Source organism: Humulus lupulus, chromosome 3, assembly GCF_963169125.1.
Source record: "Humulus lupulus chromosome 3, drHumLupu1.1, whole genome shotgun sequence".
Taxonomy (NCBI): Eukaryota; Viridiplantae; Streptophyta; class Magnoliopsida; order Rosales; family Cannabaceae; genus Humulus; species Humulus lupulus.
The window spans coordinates 269,233,370-269,242,708 of NC_084795.1; positions in this window are offsets into that span (position 1 = coordinate 269,233,370).

Genomic DNA, 9,339 nt, shown 5'->3' on the forward strand with positions numbered 1-9,339 from the left:
CATCGACCTTTTGATTCCTTAGCGGTCACCTAGTCATAACCAATTATAACCTCCATTAATGAAAATCAACCATAAAAGGTTCATGACCTAAAACTCACTCCCGGGACCCCGAATTGTACCCAAACGGTGAGTAGATTCAATCCTGAGCCTTAGGAATTGAAACCCCGAGCCAAAAACCCTAAAAAATGCTCAAAATGGGAATTTGGAAAAGAAGAGCGCTACCCCCCTAGCACCCCAGCGCTATTGGCAGAGAAAAAATGCTCCTTGGCTAGCGTTGTACTACAACCAGGGTTTTCAACCCTGGTTTTTCCCTCCTTCGACACCACCATTTCCAACCTGAAAAACCAGCTTCCAATCTTCACCTAAACTTCCAAATGAACCCAAAAACCATACATACACACCCTAGGCATCATAACCCAAGTAATCCTAGCCAAAAACTCCCATCAATTCCAATTATCCAACCTAGAAATCCAAGCTAAAATCTAATAGAAAAACAGAGCAAACCAGAGTTTTAATGGCTAGAACCTTACCTCAAGCTCAGTATAGGATCATCTTCAATGGTGGAACACAACTCTAAGCTCTCAAGGTCTACTTCCCTTGTTTGGTTCCTCAAATGAAGCTTAAAAATCCAAAGGAAAAAGGAAGAAAAATGATGCACGGGAGAAGGAAAACAATGCTCTATTTTAACAAGGTTCTACGGCCTTCAAATGGCTGATATAATCCTTAGAGTGAAAAGACTGTTATATTATTTTATAATATAATGTAATATTATATTATTTTATAATATAATGTTTTAGATTAAATAAATGTGACATGGAGTGTCACATATTGTAACATATAATAGAGAGTTACATTATTTGGATATATGTGAAATATCCAAACATATAACATATTTGGTGTTACAAATTCATCACAAATTTGTAACTCCTAAATATCACACATTATTGTGTAGATTTGTTGTTACACAATATTGAGATGAATTTCTTAAAGCCATATGAGAAATGGCTGATAGAGATGTGATTTTAACTCTCATATTGTGTATGGAAGTTACAAAATCAAGTGGGAAGAAATTGGAACGTTTTGAAAAAAACTTAAAAAATTGGTTGCTGAAACTGACCAAGGGTCGTGGCGCTTGAAACAAGCACCGCAGTGCTAGTGGCTGACAGATTCATACTAAGTCGGTTTTTATCCAATTTTGAACGTTTCCAACAGCCAAGTAACTCCCAAATCTCTATTTTAATTCCATAAAACACCCAATTTATCATTGGTAACAGCCATGGGGGTTGGTGGAATTTGAAATTCAAAGGGTGTCTCTAAACTCTATAAATAGGAGCCTAATGCTCACTTGTAAGACACACCATTTCTATCCACTAAAGCACTTGGCTAGAAACACCTTGAGGCTTGATAATTCCATAAAGCATTTCCAAAATCTGAGAGAGATCCCTTAGTGCTTGAGTTAGGGGTATATAAGTTTTTGGACAAAGGTTTTAAACCTTGTTCAAATTGGTGATCCCCAATCCTCTTCACTTAGGTTGTGTAAGTGAGAGTTTGTTTGTGGTTTATGTTCTTCCTTTTATTCTATTGTTCTTCTTCTTATTCTCTTGTTTTATTTACTTGTATATTTTGTTTAAGAGTTGTAATCTCTTCATTTGGTCAAAACACTTTATTTTATTTGTAATTTTTGTTTTGAGTTGTATTTTACTATTCTCTTCTTCTTCATCATCTTCTTCATTTTCTTTGTTTTATTTGTATTTTCAGTTATAGAGTTGTAACACTTTATTTAATCAATCTTGTCCATTGTAATATTTTGCTTAGAGTTGTAATATTATCTTACCATTTCCATTGAGGCAATATTAATTTTCCTAACAAAGACTATATTGCCCCTAAGCTTAAAATAAATCATTAACAGCCACCAAGGGCAAAATTGTCATTTCCCGCCTATCTCGTTAATTATAATTAACGCTCTCCAATTTCCGTTATTCCCAATATTCTCAAATACCAATAAATCATATCCCATTACCCTTTAATTCTCGGTAATGTTCTAGTCACCAAATTACCCCCGAGACTCACCCCGAGCCCCGAACTTAATCTCGTTATGACCAAACCAATAACTTGTATTCAAAGATTGTCTCATGCCGAATGGCTCGAACAAATCAACATTATAATGTAGTCTCATCAATAATTACCAACATGCATGAAAATACACAATTATGCCATCAACGGACCAAATTACAAAAATGCCCCTATAATGAAATGTGGACCCACATGCATGCATTTAACATCATATTATAATATAATTCACATAAACATGCATATAATCATTTAATGGCATAATAAATCAATTATGACCCTCCATGCCTACTAATCTAACCATTAAACCTCATTAGGGATTTTGGGCATTACACAACTGGTTCCTTAGGTCGCCTTCGGACCTACCACTACAACGAATTTCATTCTAATAACTCTCATTTGCGAAGCTTACAGCTCGCGACTGAGGCTGAGGCCGAGGATCGAGATTTTCGACATGTGTTCGTGGGACATAAGTATTAGCAGATGGAGGAGGATTTCTCCTACTATCTCCATAAACTAGAATGTCCCGTTGAGGGCGAGGTGGTATTAGATGTCTTATAGGTGACGGGGGATGCCTTATTGGTGAGGCTATCCTCGTTCCATCAGGACGGACTAAATTAGCCCGCCTCTGTTCTACTCCAATGTCCCTAGTCCTATGTGCCTAGTGATTCGAATGCAGCATAGGGGGGTTTGTTGGAGCATTTTGTCTTCGTGCGCCTCTCCCAGCCCCTCCTCGTGGATTATCGTGGGCATTCTTGAGGACCTGTGAAGAAGGCACCGAACTTGGGGTTGCAGTCCTAACCGACCGACTGACTTGTTGATGACCCCTATGATGGGTGCTGGGTCGAGCATTCTGGTGATCTCGCCCCGCAGGTACAGAACTTGGGGTGGCGGTTCTAACTGATCGACTTGGTTTGGATCGATTATTCCTATGGGACTTATGAGACCCACTTTTCCTCTTTCTGACATTAACGTTGGTTGCAAGAGGGGGTAATCGAGTCAAAATTTTCTCAATCTGCCTGTTTTCCCTAGTGAGATGGCTCCTCAATTGCATATTCTCCATCTCAGTGGCAGTTAGATAATCTGGGTTTAGGTTCAGCGGTAATGAAGCTAAACTCCCAGTGTCGCCTTGACCCGCCAGTTGTTTTCCTAGACGTTGCTGAATCTTAGGGCCACGTTCGTCCAAAACAGCGGTATGATGGGCCTCTTGCCCCTCATGTTGTTCTGTCTCATTATCGTGCATTGAAAGAGTGAGCACCATGATGGAAATCAAATAGGTCTTTGTGAAGCACTAATTTTCTCTCAATGAAAGCACCAAACTGTTAACGCAGTTTTTTGCCAACAGTGTATTAAGAAATTAGAAAGGCAGATTAGTGCTTAATGATAAACTGTAATGAAAAATAAAGAATTCACTCAAGAACACATAATTTTTACGTGGTTTAGTGGTTAAAGTACACGTAGTCTACGAGTCACTGTTATTACTATTTCTCTCACTATTTTGGCAGAGTTTTAGTATTACAGAATATGGTCCCCTTTCCTGTCCATTATTCCCAGTATTTATAGGGGAATTTCATGAACAGGGTTGGGTAACTGCGTGAGTCAATCACGCATTTACATAATGTCACTACTACAAAAAATGGCAATTGTGTCAGACAAACGCGTCAGTCAACGCAGTTGACTGACGCTGTTGACCAAAAATTAGCATTTGTGACAGTTAGGCACTGCCACAAATGATGGGTCAATTGCGTCATAACATACACTGACGTTGTTTAATGGGGCCGTTTGCGACAGTGCCCCACTGATGCAAACGGGTCGTTAACAACATCAGTGGGGCACTGACGGTAACGGCTCATTTGCGTCAGTGGGGCACTGATGCAAACGCCTAAGTGAAACGTATGTTTCACTATGGAGCATTTGTGTCAGTGCCCCACTTACGCAAACGGGTCGTTACCGTTAGTGCCCCACTACGCTGTTAACGGCCCGTTTGCATCAGTGGGGCACTAACGCAAACAGCCCGTATACACAATAAACCCATCGTCCCCAAGAACAGACCCCATTTACCTAATTTTTCAGAAACGCAAAAACGTGAAAAACCAGCGGCGGCTCATTCCCCATTTGCTCACCTAGGTACGTTTTTATCCAAAAAATTTCAATTTTAATGTAAAAATAATGATTTATATATGTTTATGTAACTTATATATAGTTTTTTTTTTTTATATAGATTTTATATTTTTGAAGATTGTAGTTTGAAAACCCATAAACTTTCTTGGTTTTTTGAGGTTTTCTACATCAAGAACTCACATTGCTCAATTAACACAAGTAAGTGTAATTTTATTAATTTTTATGATTTAAATTTAATTTTTGTGATTTTTTTTTTATATAAATTGACTATATTTCAGATTTTTAATTTTTAGATAGTTTTATATTAATGATTATGAAATTGTTTTAGGTTTAAACTTTGCATTTTAATATTTTATTTTTTAGAATTTTTTTATTATATTATATTAATTTTTTTTTAAATTTAATTTAATTTCGAATTTACTTATGTAAATGGGTATATATATTAATGTATATATTTTGTATAAGTTTCATTTTATTAATTGTTTAGTTTGATTATTATTAGTAAATTTTTGTTTATATTTTGTTAACTTTTTAAATTTTGGGTTTAATTGGTTAAATATGTATTTATTAAAAAATTTTATTTTTTTAAGTTATATTTTATTATTGATTTAGTTAGGATATTTATAGTCGATTTTTCTTTATGTGATTTGTTAACTTTTTTTTTTTTTTTAAAAATTATTTCGGGTTTAAGTATATAAATGAGTACATATAACAAATTATTTGTTTTCTTTAAGTATTTTATTGTTTATTTAGTTACAATGTAGCTTTAATATATTTTTCTTTATATTTTGTTAACTTTTTTATTATTTTTTTGTTTATTGTTATATTTGAGTAGGTATTTTGTTGACAACTTTGTTGGTGAGATCAAGGTTTGGAGGATTTTATATTAGAGGTAATATTTTAAACCTTAATGTATAATTAAGATATTGAACTTAGTAGAATGTACGAATTATAAAATAGTGGAGATAGGATCTGGGACTGTGTGCTGCGATGATATAAGGCTGTAATTGTGCATGTTTGATTTATTATTTGATTTGTTGTATTTATGTGATGAATATAGGTTTATTTAAATTTTGGGAAATATGATAGAAATAGGAGAAATGCTGCCCAATTTTTTTGTAAGATTTAGTAATTTGAGAATTATGCATGTTTGATTGATTAATTGGTTTGTTGTATTTATGTGATGAATATATGTTTATTTAAATTTTGGGAAATATGATAGAAATATGGGAAGTAAATTATATTACTTATCGTATTCAACTTTTTGACATATTTCTATTATAATAACTTACTAAATATAATACTTAACTTTGGATTACTATGTTGTAATAGTGTCGAAACCAGACTGGGTCAACCGAGTGTGGCTTTTACATTATGAAATTTGCTAGAGCCTTGATTTTACAGCCTAGACCGAAGGCCTACTTGAAAAATGAGGTATTGTTTTACTTTTTAATTTTCATTTAAACTATCGTTCATGATTTTATTTGGATGATTTCTAACTTATTATTTTAAATATTTTCTAATTAGTTTACGAATACGAGTCCATATTCGGCTGACGAAATCAACGAGATACGGGATGAGTAGACTGAATCAATTATGGCGTATCTCAATTAGCAAATGAGCAAGTTGGTGAGGAAATTTTAGTTTAAGTAGGTTTAATACTTAGAAATTTAGAACACACAAAAGTACATATATTAACTTTGATATATGAATTACTTTTATAGCTTTGATCACAAATGTTAACTCTAGATAAATGTTTAAAAAAAATTATACTGCTATTTTTCTGTTCATACTGCTGTTTTTCTGTTTCTGGTGCTGATTTCTTTTTTATCAAAATAGGCCAGGGAAATTGGCATAAACATTTGTAATTTCCCTGGTTAATACTTTATGTAACAGTGTCCAACTGACGCAAAAAATACTCATTTTTAACATTTGTGGCAATGACCCACAGACGCAAACTAGAGTGTCATTTTCATTAGTGGGGCACTGCCACAAATGCCAGTTTGTGACAGTGCCCCACTGACGCAAATGACACTCTGGTTTGCGTCATGGGCAATTGCGTCACATCAAACTAACGCAAAAAATCAATTGTGACAATTATAAACTGACGCAAATGGCATTTTTGTTGTAGTGTGTTTATATTTAATACAAATACTTCCCATTTATGTGGGGATATGATTTGATAACAGAATAAATATGTCATGCTATCTCGGATAATAAATATGACAACCTGATCATAAATAAGCATATAAGCAAATCCCGGATCTTTGGGAATCCCAGAATATGCATTATAGTTGAATAGCCCCGAGCTGGATATTTCCTCTAAACTCGTGCTTCAATAGCTATCTGATCCCCAACTCATGCTTATCAGTCGTCGTGTTCTTAGTTTGTGACAAGATCATAACACCTACCATGATATCTGATTTCTATGAATCCCGAGCTGTCCATATGAATAATAAACAGATATTCTATGTGGCTATTCTTCCGTGTATTTACCTGCCAACTGTACCCAAGTTGAGTGAATGAACTCGTGCTAAGGTTGGGGTACAACACACACATATATATTTATATATACACATATATTTAAAACTAAAAAAAAAAATTCAATAAACAAAACAATATATATAAAATATAAACATATATATTAAATATATATAATTTCAAAATATATATACATACAGTGGGAGAGGGATAGGGGCAGGCGGGCGGCGGCAGGGTGGGGTAGCAACGAGGTTGGGCGGCGACGGGGCTGAGTGGCGCGGGCTAGGCGGCGACGTGGCTGGGCGGCTTGGGCAGGGCAAGGTGAGAGAGAGAGAGATCGAGAGAAGGCGACAGAGAATGAGGGGGAGAGATGTGAAGTTTATGGCAAAAACGAATGTATATTGTGTGGACTATTAGGGGCGACACATGTTGCCCCTAATAGTCGCCCCTAATAATTTTTTAACCCATGGCGACTATTAGGGGCGACACGTGTCGCCCATAATATTCTATATGTCGCCGCTAATTCTCAACAAAAATATTTTGGTGGGAAATTTCCCACGTTTTCTTTAGGAATTTTTGGATTTATTATGGACAAAATATGTCGCCGCTAATAATCAATTTGTCGTTGCTAATAATATTTTAAATTAAAAATATATATCCAATGATACATCAGCGGTGACCATGTTTTGTCGCGGCTAATGAGTATTATTATGGGCGACTTATTATCTCCGCTAATATTGTCGCCCCTAAAAATATTTTTCTTGTTGTTGCTTCTTATTCTAGTTAATATATGGTAATTTATAATTGTAGTTACCTTAAAGTAATAATTTATTTAATTATGTGATGTTTAAAAAAAAAACTGGGTTCCCTTAAAAGCTATTATCATTTTAAAGCTACTTTATAAAAAGTAACTTGCTTAGGATATTTATTATTATCTAGTAATTTTTAAATAAAAAATGACAAGACAATTTTTTGTAACTTGTTATATTGGTGTCCGTTTAAATTGAATTTACATTTAAATTTTAGTTAGTTGTCTATTAACCAATAGAATAGTAACTAAAAAGTTACTAATTCAGGTACAAATCTAAATCATTCAAATCATCTTCTCGAACAACAAGAAGTAACCTAGGTTTGCCATATACAACAATCACCCTCTCAAAGAGTAGGTCACATTGGCACTGCCCTTGAGTCTAAATAGTCATTGGTGGCACTTGCATCTATCGTGGCACAAGCTCACCGGAGAATAGCAATGATGTACGAGGAATGGATGGTTGGGTTTTGTTCTTTTATGGCGTTTATTCCAATGGTACCACTCTCTGGCCTGTGAGTGGATTGAGCTTGTTGGAAAATGGAATCAAAATTTTGCTAGCGTCACCTTTGACCAGCGCATGTAGTTTCCTCCAACATTGTCTGCTAGCAAAACTTCACCACCAAGATCGTCATTCAATGCTCTTCTTGGGTGGCTGGTGCGTGTGTTGATCAAAGTTTCAGGCAATTGGCGACTTGGCTTGGACAATGACATGCATGAATGGAAAGAGGAAGAACCAAAAAAAAAGGAGGGAAAGTCAGCTTTTGGGTAGTAATTATTGTAGAATTTATATTGAATTTTAATAAAACTCGGCATTCATTATTTACCCAATTAAAATATATGGTTTTATAATTGAATAATTGTGGAAATTAGATTCTGAACTTATTTTAAATGATTTATTTTAATTTTTACCTATTATTTTTAACTTTTATTTTAGTACCTAAATTTTCAATTAATGCACCTATTATACCCCTTCAATTACATGTTTTTTTTTCCTTAAACACACTACAATTAAAATGTATTTCTAATTTAACTATAATATGACACATATAATACACATTACAACAACACTTAGAATTATGTACTCAAATAAGGATAATTTGGGAAATCTCATGATAATAATGGATAAAGTTCAACTAAATATATTTAGTATCTAATTTTAATTAACTACTCTTAAAAATTGATAGTTCTCAACTTTTCCCTTTATAATTACTGGACTTATGTGGTAATTAATAGAGTTCTCTTGTCTCAATAATCAATATTCAAGATATTTCCTTCATGACTTTCTTGCTAGACAGTACTATGGCTATAGTCAGTGTATTAGTGCTCATATTCTATATTATGTGTAATACTAAGCGCAATTAAATATAATCAATATTCAAGATATTTCCTTCATGACTTTCTTGCTAGACAGTACTATGGCTATAGTCAGTGTATTAGTGCTCATATTCTATATTATGTGTAATACTAAGCGCAATTAAATATATTGAACACGTGATTGTTAATATACTTGAATTGTGATATTAAAACTGAGTTATTAAATAATCATGAGTGCAACATGCTTTGTCAAACAATATTTATTTTGACTGGTTGACTGGATGGATCTGGTCAAAATAATATTGTATAAGACATATGGATAATTCTTATATAAGGGCTTCACTTTAAGTTTTACTGGTAGGGTTCTCAGTATTTCTCGACCCGTGAATAGTTTTCAGTACGACTTTTTTTATGACGGTGTATATTATAGCTATTTAGAGCATCCTGCAAATTTTTAGAAAATTCTGAATAGTTTACAGTACCGAAAACTAGGTTCAAATATGTTGATTTCTACCCGCATAAAAAAAATTAGTCACGCGTGC